Genomic DNA, 11996 nt, shown 5'->3' on the forward strand with positions numbered 1-11996 from the left:
TTTCCAAACTGGACTAAACTTGGGCTCGGCAGGGACACATTCGTGTGGCACGCCCGTGTGCGATTACTTCAGGCCATGGTCGAGCCTGGTAAAGAGGCACGGACGTGTGGTCCACCTGTGTGAGTCATGCTTCGATTCTGCCAAATTGACACGCCTGTTCGGTCTACCCGTGTGAGGAGGTCCAAGCCGTGTTGATTTTGTACGTTGGCCCATTTTCTCCGTTTTTGGCCCGTTTCTCATTCCTTTTGCTCTCCTATGCTCGCCTAAGTATAAAACATGAAATTAAGGCATTAGGAGCATCGAATTCACTGATTTCAAGGAAAAATCATCCGTAAAATATGTTAAGCATGGGGTAAAAATATGTATAAATTATGGTTTATCAATTAGCTATTGATCCATATATCATTCCGAATAGCCACAGTTTCATATTCACGGTAATGTTCTATTGAGCCAGTATTTCATATATCCAATTGAACCTCTGCAAATCCTCCTTGTTAATTTGAACACTTATGTGTTCCTTAGCAAGGTTGGGACATTCGCCATTCACGGTTAGCATTTACATGCCCTATTAGAGGTAAATCTCATTTCATATCATAAACTCTACACATTTCTCCCATCATATATCAACAATTTCCACTATTTCCCCCTTCCACAATTCCGAATACGGAGCTTGTACACCAAAGAAGAGTATCTATTCACAACCATTCATGCATAAAACATTATTATCATTTTAGTTTGTTAACACAGACATACACGGCTAATTTAAATAAACTTACTTACCTGGAAAGCATTATTATCATGAAATTAACTAGGATTTAATAGGAACACAAGTGAAAGGAACTCACTAGAGATTAGTAAGAAGTGCTTTGCCTATTCTACGGGTTCTTTCCCTCTGCACTAGGGCACTCTCTCATTTCTTTAGCTAGATAAGATTAAACACTCTATTAAGTACAAAAACAAATAAACTTCAATGTATAAAAAAAAAGAATCGGAAACATGAACTATTAACCCAAAAAAAGATTCCTTCCCTCTGATTTTTAGTAAAACCCTATATAAATGGTTCTTATAACCCTATCGTTTCTCAAAATTTAAACTAAAGAAGAACTCAAGGATTTACAAGCAGTTGGCTTAAAAATTTTAGTTATTAATCAAGCTAAAAGTCGATACCTTCTTCACACAGTGAAGAACACACTAGGTTTCTTTTGAAAGAACAAGGATGAATAGAGAAACGGAAAATAGGATGAATAGAGAAACAGAAAATAAAGTCATTTTCTATTAAGCTTTCATCCTATTTATATAGAAATTAGCCCTGCAACTCCACTATAATGGGTTTCTAATCACTTTACATGCACATATGATTCCACTAATCACTAACGATTCTATTAATCATGAACAATTCCACTAATCGAACCTCATTAACGAGGTTCTACAAGTGTCGTGCTAAATAAAACATTCTTTACTAAAAGTTTGACATATAATGGATACGTTTCCCACCTACCCTAGTTTAAAATATTGAACAATTAACTCATTTATATAAGAACCTACCACTAGCATGTTCACACATAGGAGAACTCACCAATACAAGAGTTCTCCATCATAAGAGAAGCAAAAGCCCTCGCAATGGCCGACCGTAGTGAAATAATTCGTCAGAGATTTCGCTTAAAATTGGTTTAATCTTGCTAATTAGACAGAATAACTTACAAGATTACGCCACAACGTCAGCGAGTCAAAATACAAATTCTAAGACTTGTGGTGTGACAATCATCCAAAATTGTATTATAACTTGACCTTTGACATTATCTTACCTATGGTGAAAGCGAATCATAGGATTCTCATGTTGGTTTTGATTACTAATATCTATAATGTGTACGATTACACCGTGTTGTACTACAAGCCATAGGTTACAAAATAGTAGGCAACGAAAAAGATGCATAACAGGTGAGATGAATCATATAAAGATCTGTGGCAATGGTTGAAGGTATTGAATCAATACGTCCTAGGTATCATCATCAATCCTCAAAAGAACCTGTGTATTATGGGAATCGAATGGTCCAAGGAAAAATAATTTAACATCATCTTTCTTAGAACTCAAGCATTAATTGAAGCATTCTGATACTGTAAGTCATTAGTCTAAATTGACGACACATTAATGTACGGGAGATATAAGCATCACTTGTTATTGGTTGTTGCACAGGATGCTAATCAAAAATTACTACCAATAGCTTTTGTGTAACGCCCCGGAATTTGGGGTTAGAATTTTTGAGATTTGTAGGTAGGTTCTGTGGCTAAATCGAACAATTGGGTTTGTTTCTATGTTTTATGTCAAAATGGGTCTGCTGGTCTGGTGGTTAGATGTGTGTTACTTTACCTCTGGGTTCTGGGTTCTGGGTTCGAATCCTCATGTGTGTTGAGGAATTAATTTTATTTTAGTTTACCTTTAAGTGTTTTTTATGTATTTCTATATTATTGAGGGTTGGGGATCGTTTCGACATCAAAGGCATGTTTTGCAGCCTGTTTCGATGTGGTTTCATGACCACAAGGATGGCCACACGAGCGTGTGCCCCAAGATAGGTGGTTCACACAACCATGTAGATTTGGGAATTAGGGTTTTCGAGTATGATTAGGTGTCATACGACCGTGTGGCTGATTTGGGGAAATTAGTCGATTTTTACACGTCCATGTCACTTGGGTACATGGGCGTGTGCATTTGGGAATTTAGGGTTTTTGATGAATTTTTGTGCCACACGGCCTGGCCACATGGGCATGTGTCCCACACGAGCGCGTGAGATCTCCACATAGTTGTGTCTCATTTTTTATTAATTTTTAGCACTTTTGGACAGTGAGTTGCGCAGGCTGTTCACACGGGCATGTACCCCCTCCATACGGGCATGTGAGGCTTTCACACGGGCGTGTGTGGCTTCCACATAGGTGTGTAGACCCCCAAACAGCCTAGGCAATTCCACACGGCCATGTGGTCCTGTCTTGATAAATTTTTGTATTATGTTGATTTATGACCTGTTTGTGGTTCTGTGTGTTCCGACCCTTGGCTAGGTCTTAGTAAGGGTAGTCGGAACTCTGTTTGACCTGGACTTATCTGTTTTACGCAATCATTGCAATAGTTAAGTGGTTTGTTAATGTAATATTTCCTAATAAATGAGTATCTGTTTCAGTGGTTAGTGATGTGGATGTGTGTATGACTGTTTGGAAATTATGTACATCAATCCTGTAATTGACTGACTGATTACAAGCTTCTGCGTCTGTGTAATTGATAGTGTTTGGTGTGCATTCTTGCATTTGCATTATGATTTCAGGTTTGGGATATAGAGAGAAGGAAGTCTGATCTGATTTGGTAGTTTCAACTACAATGTAACACCCCTCACCTGTATTCAACGCCAGAATAGGGTTACGGGGCATTACCAGACTTACAATACATTTAAACATACTTCTCATACATTCAATCATTTTATACAATCATCATTCAATCTCAAACAATTTATCCCTTATACGCTTGTGTCACAAGCCGTGTGGACATTCGAATTGGGAGCACATGGTCGTGTCTCAGTCCGTGTCCTACCCTGTGTCTAAACAAGTGAGCTTATTGACTTAGGTCACACGGCCAACCACACGCCCGTGTGTCAGGTCGTGTGCCCTTAGAAGTAGCCACAGACTCTCGTGTACCAGGCCGTGTGCTAGGCCATGCCAAACCTGTAAGGTATACTGACTTATGCCACACGACCAAGTCACAGACCCGTGTGTACAGCCGTGTGGAGCATACTAACTTGATTTCAAATTCAACACTAGGGGATACACGGCTGTGTAACATGATCGTGTGTCACACACAGCTGAGACACACGTCCGTGTCTCTACCCGTGTGGACAAAAATAACCAAGCCATTTTGCCACCTATTTTGCACATACCTATACTAGTTCAAATAATTCCATTTCAAGACACAAATAAGCAGCTAAATATCATCAACCAATATTCAATTCATACCAATTCATTATCAGCAATACAAGTCACAAATAAGCCACAATTTTCCATTTATTGACAAACCTAATTCAAATATACAATTCAATTAACTAAGCTATTCCAAACATGCATTATCATTCACCAATTCACACAATATAGGTCAATTACCAAATTCAAAATAGAACCATTTGCACATTTATAAACATCATCAAATTCATCATCATAAGCCAACTCAAAAGGCTAAAATACATGTTCATCAAACATACCAAAATGACTCAAGCTTATACATGCCATATACCATATTTACACAATTTCAAAAGTACCAAAATAGATGTTTGATAGTGCGATGAAGTCTCTGACAATCTCTGAATCCGAGCTAGCTTCGAAATACTATAAAATATGGAAAAAAATAAACAAAGTAAGCTATAAAGCTTAGTAAGTTCATATGTAAATATGAAATAATCTCATCAGTCATTAACATTTCTAAATAGATAACATAAATTGCATTAAAGCATCAATCACTAAGTTAACATAAAGTTCTCAACTTCCATTAGTTCGTTATTCGAATAGTTTTCTGTACATACCTGTACCGATACTTATCTATTTCTCACCAATTCACTTATCAAATCACTACAAGTTTATAAATACTTACGGTACGAGTACATTGATTTTACGATGCCATAGTCCAACTATGGTCTTACACATACATTGCCATGGACCTTCCATGGTCTTACATTCACATGCCATAACCCGGTTATGCTCTTTTTATCCGATTGTCATAGCCCAACTATGGTCTTATTTGGCAACTCGCCTTACTTAAATCGTACATTTAATTCGAAATCTTCCAAATTTTACCAATAAGATAAATACAATTACAATACATTCATCAATTAAATAAATGCACATTTAAGTTCAATTATACGAACTTACCTCGTGTACGGAAATGACGAAACGAACCAACTATTCAATTACTTTGCTTTTTCCTCGATCTAAGTCCGAATCCCTCTTTTCTTGATCTATAAGTAATCAAAATCAGCTTTTTTATTCTTCGAATTATTCAATTCAATCCAAAATATGCATTTGAGCTATTTTACATATTAGCCCTTAAACTTTCACATTTTTACAATTTAGTCCTTATTACACAAAATCATAAATTCATGAAATTCAAGACTAACCCATGCTAGCCAAATTACCATTATACCTCTAGCAGCCCATATTTTTCATGTATTTCACATTTTATCCACAAATTTTCAACATTTCTTAATTTAATCCTTATTTTGCAATTTCACTAAAAATCACTTAACAAAACTTGTTTATTTATCAACAAGCATTCATAATCTATCAAGAAACTTCAAAACACATGCTTATTCATCAATGGAATCATTCAAAATCTTTAACAATTTTGCAAAATAGTTCTTGGGCTAGCTAGTACTAGATGCAACGATCACAAAAGCATAGAAATTACTAAAAACCGAATCAAAATCACTCACCAATTTAAGCTTGAAGTTGCCAAATGCCTTAACCCTAAAATGGTTCTCCTATCTTCAATTTTTAGCAATTTGAGAGAAAGATGGACAAAATTTGATTTTGTTTTGTTTTAATTAACCTTTATTAACTAATTGCAAATTTAACCTTAATGATATTTATTAATTACACCAAATGTCAAGCCACTATCATCCATTAACTCTCAAATGGGTTAATTACCATTTAAGGACCTTTACTTTAAGGTTCTATAGCTATCAGACACTTTTAGTTATTAGAACTCAAGTTTTACACTTTTCGCGATTTAGTCCTTTTTATTAAATTGACTATTCAAATGATAAAATTCTTAACGAAAATTTCACACCATCACATATTCATGCTGTAAACATTAAAATAATAATAAAATAAATATTTTGACTTCAGATTTGTGGTTCCAAAACCACTGTTCCGATTTGACTAAAAACGAGTTGTTACATGTAATACGTCTGTATAGTGGTTTACCGCACAGTACGATACTTTTTTAGCTCAGCTGCATACTGTATTTACATGGCTTTGTTCCACATGCATGGTGTGTAGGGTTGGATGGGCCTTTCGAGGTCCTATGTGGTGTGCAAGCTAGTTGAGCTTCTTATAGCTCATTTGTTGTGTGAATGGGGGACGAAGAGGTGTTTAGCTGGATGGGTGGGTTTCATGTAGATACATTTGTTCCACATGTTTTTCTATTTGTCTGATTACGAGATTAACGGTATATATATCATAGTATTCAGTACTAATGTGTTTGCTCTGGTTGTGATAATTATTTGGATTGCCATTGTAATATTTTTTTATTGTGGCATTTATTCTTTTTTTTTTTTTGTTTTTCTATCGTTCTGGTCTCACACTGAGCTTGTGTAGCTCAGTCCCTCTTAGTTTATCCTTTTACAGGTACTCTCATTTTCTGCTACTGTAGCTGGACTCGGTGTGTGAAGGTCTCGGAAGTTTCATGTTTTTAAAACTGATTAATAAAGTATTTTCTATAAATTTGAGTTTTATTTAAATGGTTTTGGATTGTAAGTTTTTTTTTAAATACTGTGGTATGAAATTTTATGTTAAATGCAGATAGACATTATTTGAATTGAACAACTGTATTCTGAGATGTTGAGATCTGATAACTTAAAATTTTTCCATAACCTAAATATTGTTTGTTTTCTCATTTGTTGATCCTAAATTTACCTACGATCACTTCGGTGATCAATGTAACTCCAAGATTCGGTCTAGACTTCTAGGCCGGGTTTTGGGGCGTTACATTTTGCAATTGTTGAACAAGAAATCTTTGATACTTAGGACTTCTTGTTGACTAACTTGAGAATGCATGTTGTGCCGCAACCCCATATATGCATCATTTCTGATAGGGCTGACTGCCTATAAACGAGTTACCTTTTACAGTAAAAATAACACACCAAAAATATAAGAAATTATATCGGCGGTGTCCACAAGTGCATGGGTCAAATTGTAATATAGTATTGTTTACAATGAAACACTTGGAAGTATTTCGATGATCGTACCCAAGGGGGGATGGAATAAATATATAAAAATATTTTTACAATAATAAGTCTAAGTAGTGATAAATAATTCCTATATTAAGACAAATCATAAAATAGATAATTGAGAGAATTTAAATAACTAAAATAAATAAACAAGAAAAATAAACAAACGAAAAAAAATCAATAAAATAATCAGGAAGATTAACTCATTTTAGGGTTTGTACTTAACTTCATATTAGGGGTTTAGGGTGGATTAGCTACAATTAACCAATTATTACCTCCCGGCTTCTAACTAATTAATCGATTGTTTATACTCGCTTATCTCTTGACCTCACTCTCTCAACCAGGGTAAACTATGATTTACTTATGATAGCGAACCTAGTGGAATGCATAAATTCCATATTGAAGGGGATGCGTCATTTGGCAATAGCATTGGTAGTTAAAGAAACATGTTTTCGCTTATCATCCTTTTTCCTTAAGCAAGCAAAAAAATTTCTTGGACAGATAAAGGGCGGACACTATGTTTGTAGTATGTCACTCGCATCCAAATGAAATATTTCAGGTTACTAAGTTTCATAGACCTGATAAGGGTATTACCAGGGGATCGTACCATGTATACTTGAGATAAAGGGCTTGTGGCTGTAGGAGATTTCAAGCACTTCATTTTCCATGTGTATATGCAATTGCTGCATGTGCCTCGGAAAATTTGGATTGCATGAGGTATGTTGATGAAGTGTACAAATTAAAACAGATATATAAATTATGGAAGTCTGAATTCCCACTAGTCCCAAATGAAAATTTGTTTTGAGCACTCCATTCAAATTGCTACCGAATATTAAGTTGCGTCGCTAGCCAAAAGGTCAACTAAAACCTAGCTAGATACGTAACAATATGGATATTCAGGAAAAGATAAACCAATCGAGGTTATACGGTTATTGTAGGAACCTAATACATAATAAGACAATATGTCCACATTTGGAGGCAACATTGAAGCAAGGATTGAATTAAGAAATTTATTCATTTTTTATAAACATGCAAAAAACAAACAAACAATTTATTCATTTTTTTTTGATAAATTGTAAATAAGTAGATTGTTGACGTAAAATAAAATACAATACAATTGATTCATTTTTTTTATAAATATAAGTATATTATTGATGCAAAATTTCAATAAAATACAAATTAAAAGTTAACAAACTCAATGATGATGTGCATGATAAAAATTTAAAATAAAAAATCATCTCCATCGTCGAGGCAAATGTGTGCCACAACTTGGTAGGTGTCGATTATGAAGAAGATTTCTTTGTAGTTAGGGTTCCAGCTCTTCTTCTTCATCTCCATCTCTATCTTGATCTTGGTCACCATCTTCAATGTAACACCTCGCACCCGTATTCGACGTCGGAATAGGGTTACAGAGCATTACTAGACTTACAACACATTTAAAACATACTTTTCACATACATTTAATCAAATCATACAATCGTCAATTAATCTCAATCAATTTGTCCCTAATACGAGCCTACGAGGCCCTAAACATACATTGGGAGTGGTTCAGGACTAAACCGATAACTTAAGAAACTTTCACGAACTTTAAATTTTTTTCTCAAAACAGAGGACACACACCCGTGTGGCTAGGCCGTGTGTCTCACACAGCCATCGGACACGCCCGTGTCACAGGCCGTGTATAAATTCGAAATGGGAGCACATGGTTGTGTCCCAACCCATGTCCAACCTCGTGTAACTCTCTGACTTGGGTGACACGGCCAACACACACGCCCGTGTGCCAGGCCGTGTGTTAGGCCGTGCCAAACCTGTGGTATACTGACTTATGCCACACGGCCAAGTCACACGCTCATGTGTAAGGCCGTGTGGAGCATATTAACTTAATTTCAAAATCAACGCCAGGGGACACACAGTCGTGTACTTGACCGTGTGTCACACACAGCTGAGACACACGCCCGTGTCTTTGCCCGTGTGGACAAAAATAGGCTATTTACAAAGCCATTTTGCCACCCAAATTGTCACACACATACATCACAGTTCAAAGCACCAACACAAGGCATAATAGGCATTAAATCCACCTCAACCAAGTATCATTTAAACCATTTCAATGCCAACAATATACTAGACACACAATATTTCAATTTTCCATTCAATTTATACCAAAAATCAATTACTTCAAACATCAAAATGACCAAACTCAAATATGCATTATTTGGCCTAATTTCAAAAACATACCAACATTCACAAATCATCAATTTAACATTCATAATACCTATTATCAACAATCATCACAAAACCATCAACCAACTCAATTCATAAGACAAACACACACATATATATACATAATTCAACATGCCAAAATAGACCAAAATATGCCATCACTCATGGCTATTCATACAAACCAAAACATATACATTTAAAAGCCAATTCATTTGGCCAAAATCATTATCAAGTCATAACCAAAATGACCAAAGTCCCTATACATGCCATATACTTAAAATACCAAAGTTCATAGATACCAAGAGATAGATGTATAGTGTGACGATGCCTCTGACGATCCCTGAATCTAAGCTACCCTTGAGTTCACTATAAGACATAAAAAAATAAACGATGTAAGCTATAAAGCTTAGTAAGCTCGTATGACATAAATTCGATACAATCATACACAAATAATTCAACAGTTGATCATAAGTATAAGAATTCACATCAACTAACAAACCTCTCAATTACTCATTCACAAACTATATACTTTCTTCACCATTTCTTCGATTCAAAGCTAATATGGTTTATGCACATACCTGTACCATTTCGTACTAATCTCATACACATTCTCATCTTTCATTTACCTATTGAACCATTCAAAATAGAAGTCAGATACTCAAGGGTCTCACAAGATAAGTACCTATACCATGGCCCAGCCAAATCAAGGTAACTTATCTCCGAAGTACTGATATCATGGCCCAAAGCCAAATCAGCCTATATGCATGGCCCAAAGCCAAATTGGTATAACTCACACCCAAAATGCTAATATCATGGCCCGAAGCCAACTCACTGTATCCCCTAATGACATGTCACTAGCATCCTAAACTATTCCTAAGGTTCAACCGGAATTTCATTTGTTGAATTGTAGCCAAATCACTATCGTTCATATCCACTGTCTCGTATTCACAATTTATGCAATATCAAAGCATATGAAATACATTTGTATTGAAATTTATCACATACGAACTTACCTCAAATGTGGAAACGACGAAATAAGTCGATTAGTCGATAACTTTAGTTTTCCCCCGTTCTAGATCCAAATTCTACTTTTCTTGATCTAAATATATTCAACATTAACTTATTTAATAATCTCTCTATTCAATTTAATCCAAAACACACATTTAATCACATTTACACATTTGCCCCTAATGTTTTACCACCTTTACAATTTAGTCCTTATTTCACAAAATCGCAAATTTATAAAATTCAAGCATAACCCATGCTAGTCCAATTTCAATTAGGTCCCTAGTAGCCCATATTATTCATTTATTTCACATTTCTACCATACAATTTACACATTTCTCAATTTAATCCCTATTTTGCGTTTTTCTCAAAAACCATTTAACAAAACTTGTATATCTATCAACAAACATTCATAATCTATCAAGAAACTTTGAAATACACGTGTATTCATCAATAGAATCATTCAAAATCTTTAAAAATTTTGCAAAATAGTCCCTGGGCTAGGTAGTACTAGTTACAACGATCATAAAAACATAGAAATCACTAAAAACCGAACAAAAATGGACTTACAATTGAGCTAAGCAATGATCAAACACTAAATAGCTTCCATGGCTTCTTCTTCTTTTGATTTTCTGTTGTATATGAAAGATGGACACCATTTTATTATTTTTTATTTATTTATCTTATGTTTACTAACATTTTACATAATTAACCTTAGTTAATAAACATTAAAATTACATATTACATGTAGAATATTGTCCTCTTACCAAAAAAATGGTCTAAGTTCAACATAAGGACCTTAAATCTAAGGTTCTATAGCTACTAGATACTTTTAGCTAATAGAACTCCATTTTTACACTTTACGCGATTTAGTCCTTTTTACTGAATTAAGCATTCAACGATAAATTTAATTCACGAAACTTTCACACATACACGCTATCATGCTATAAACACTTAAAATAATATTAAAATAATTCTTTGATCTCGAATTTGTGATTCTGAAACCACTGTTCTAATTTGACTAAAAATGGGCTGTTACATTCAACTTCATCTTGTTCTGACGTGCTAGACTATATTTGCATCCTAGGTTCCCATTGCATATTGTCAGTTGTATTAATAGGTGGTTGTGAAGATGACCCACCTTTGAAGAACAGTAATTTTGGAGGTGTTTGTGACACTATCGGTAAAGAACTACATGGTTTCGAATAACCTGATTGTGCATAGAATACTGGAATTGTAGGCAATGGCGGATACGTTGGTGTTATTGATGGCAGTGGCATGTAATATACTCTTGTGGATGGAGATGGTGTAAAAAATATTCGTGGAAAATGTGTTTATGCATGGTATGATGGTGCATAATGTGGTGCTTGTGTGAAAAACATGGGTTAGTAAAAGCACCAGAAAAATATGAACCATACTGACCTAGAACCCATCGGTATAGAATTTGGGGTTGGAGCTAGTGCTGATGAACTTGACGCATGAACTCCCGATCACGACCTCATGTGGGACCGAGTTAGCCTTCTACGATAAATTTGTGTGCCTCTTTCCTCCTTCAGCAATAGATATGGCTTATCGTGAAGCCTAAACAATGTCATGTAATCTAAAGGCATCACCAAATCCTGTTTGACAATTGGTTCACGCATAGGTATGAAATCATACCTATGTTCCCAAATGTAGATAGACTTGGCATGGAATTTAGGCAATTCTTCATCGATTCTCCCTTGCAAGTCAATCTTACGAAGTTTATCGAGCTCCTAGGATAAGAGCGGAATATTTTGCACATTTCAGTTGTAT

The sequence above is a fragment of the Gossypium arboreum genome, chromosome 3 (genome assembly GCF_025698485.1).
Source record: "Gossypium arboreum isolate Shixiya-1 chromosome 3, ASM2569848v2, whole genome shotgun sequence".
NCBI lineage: Eukaryota > Viridiplantae > Streptophyta > Magnoliopsida > Malvales > Malvaceae > Gossypium > Gossypium arboreum.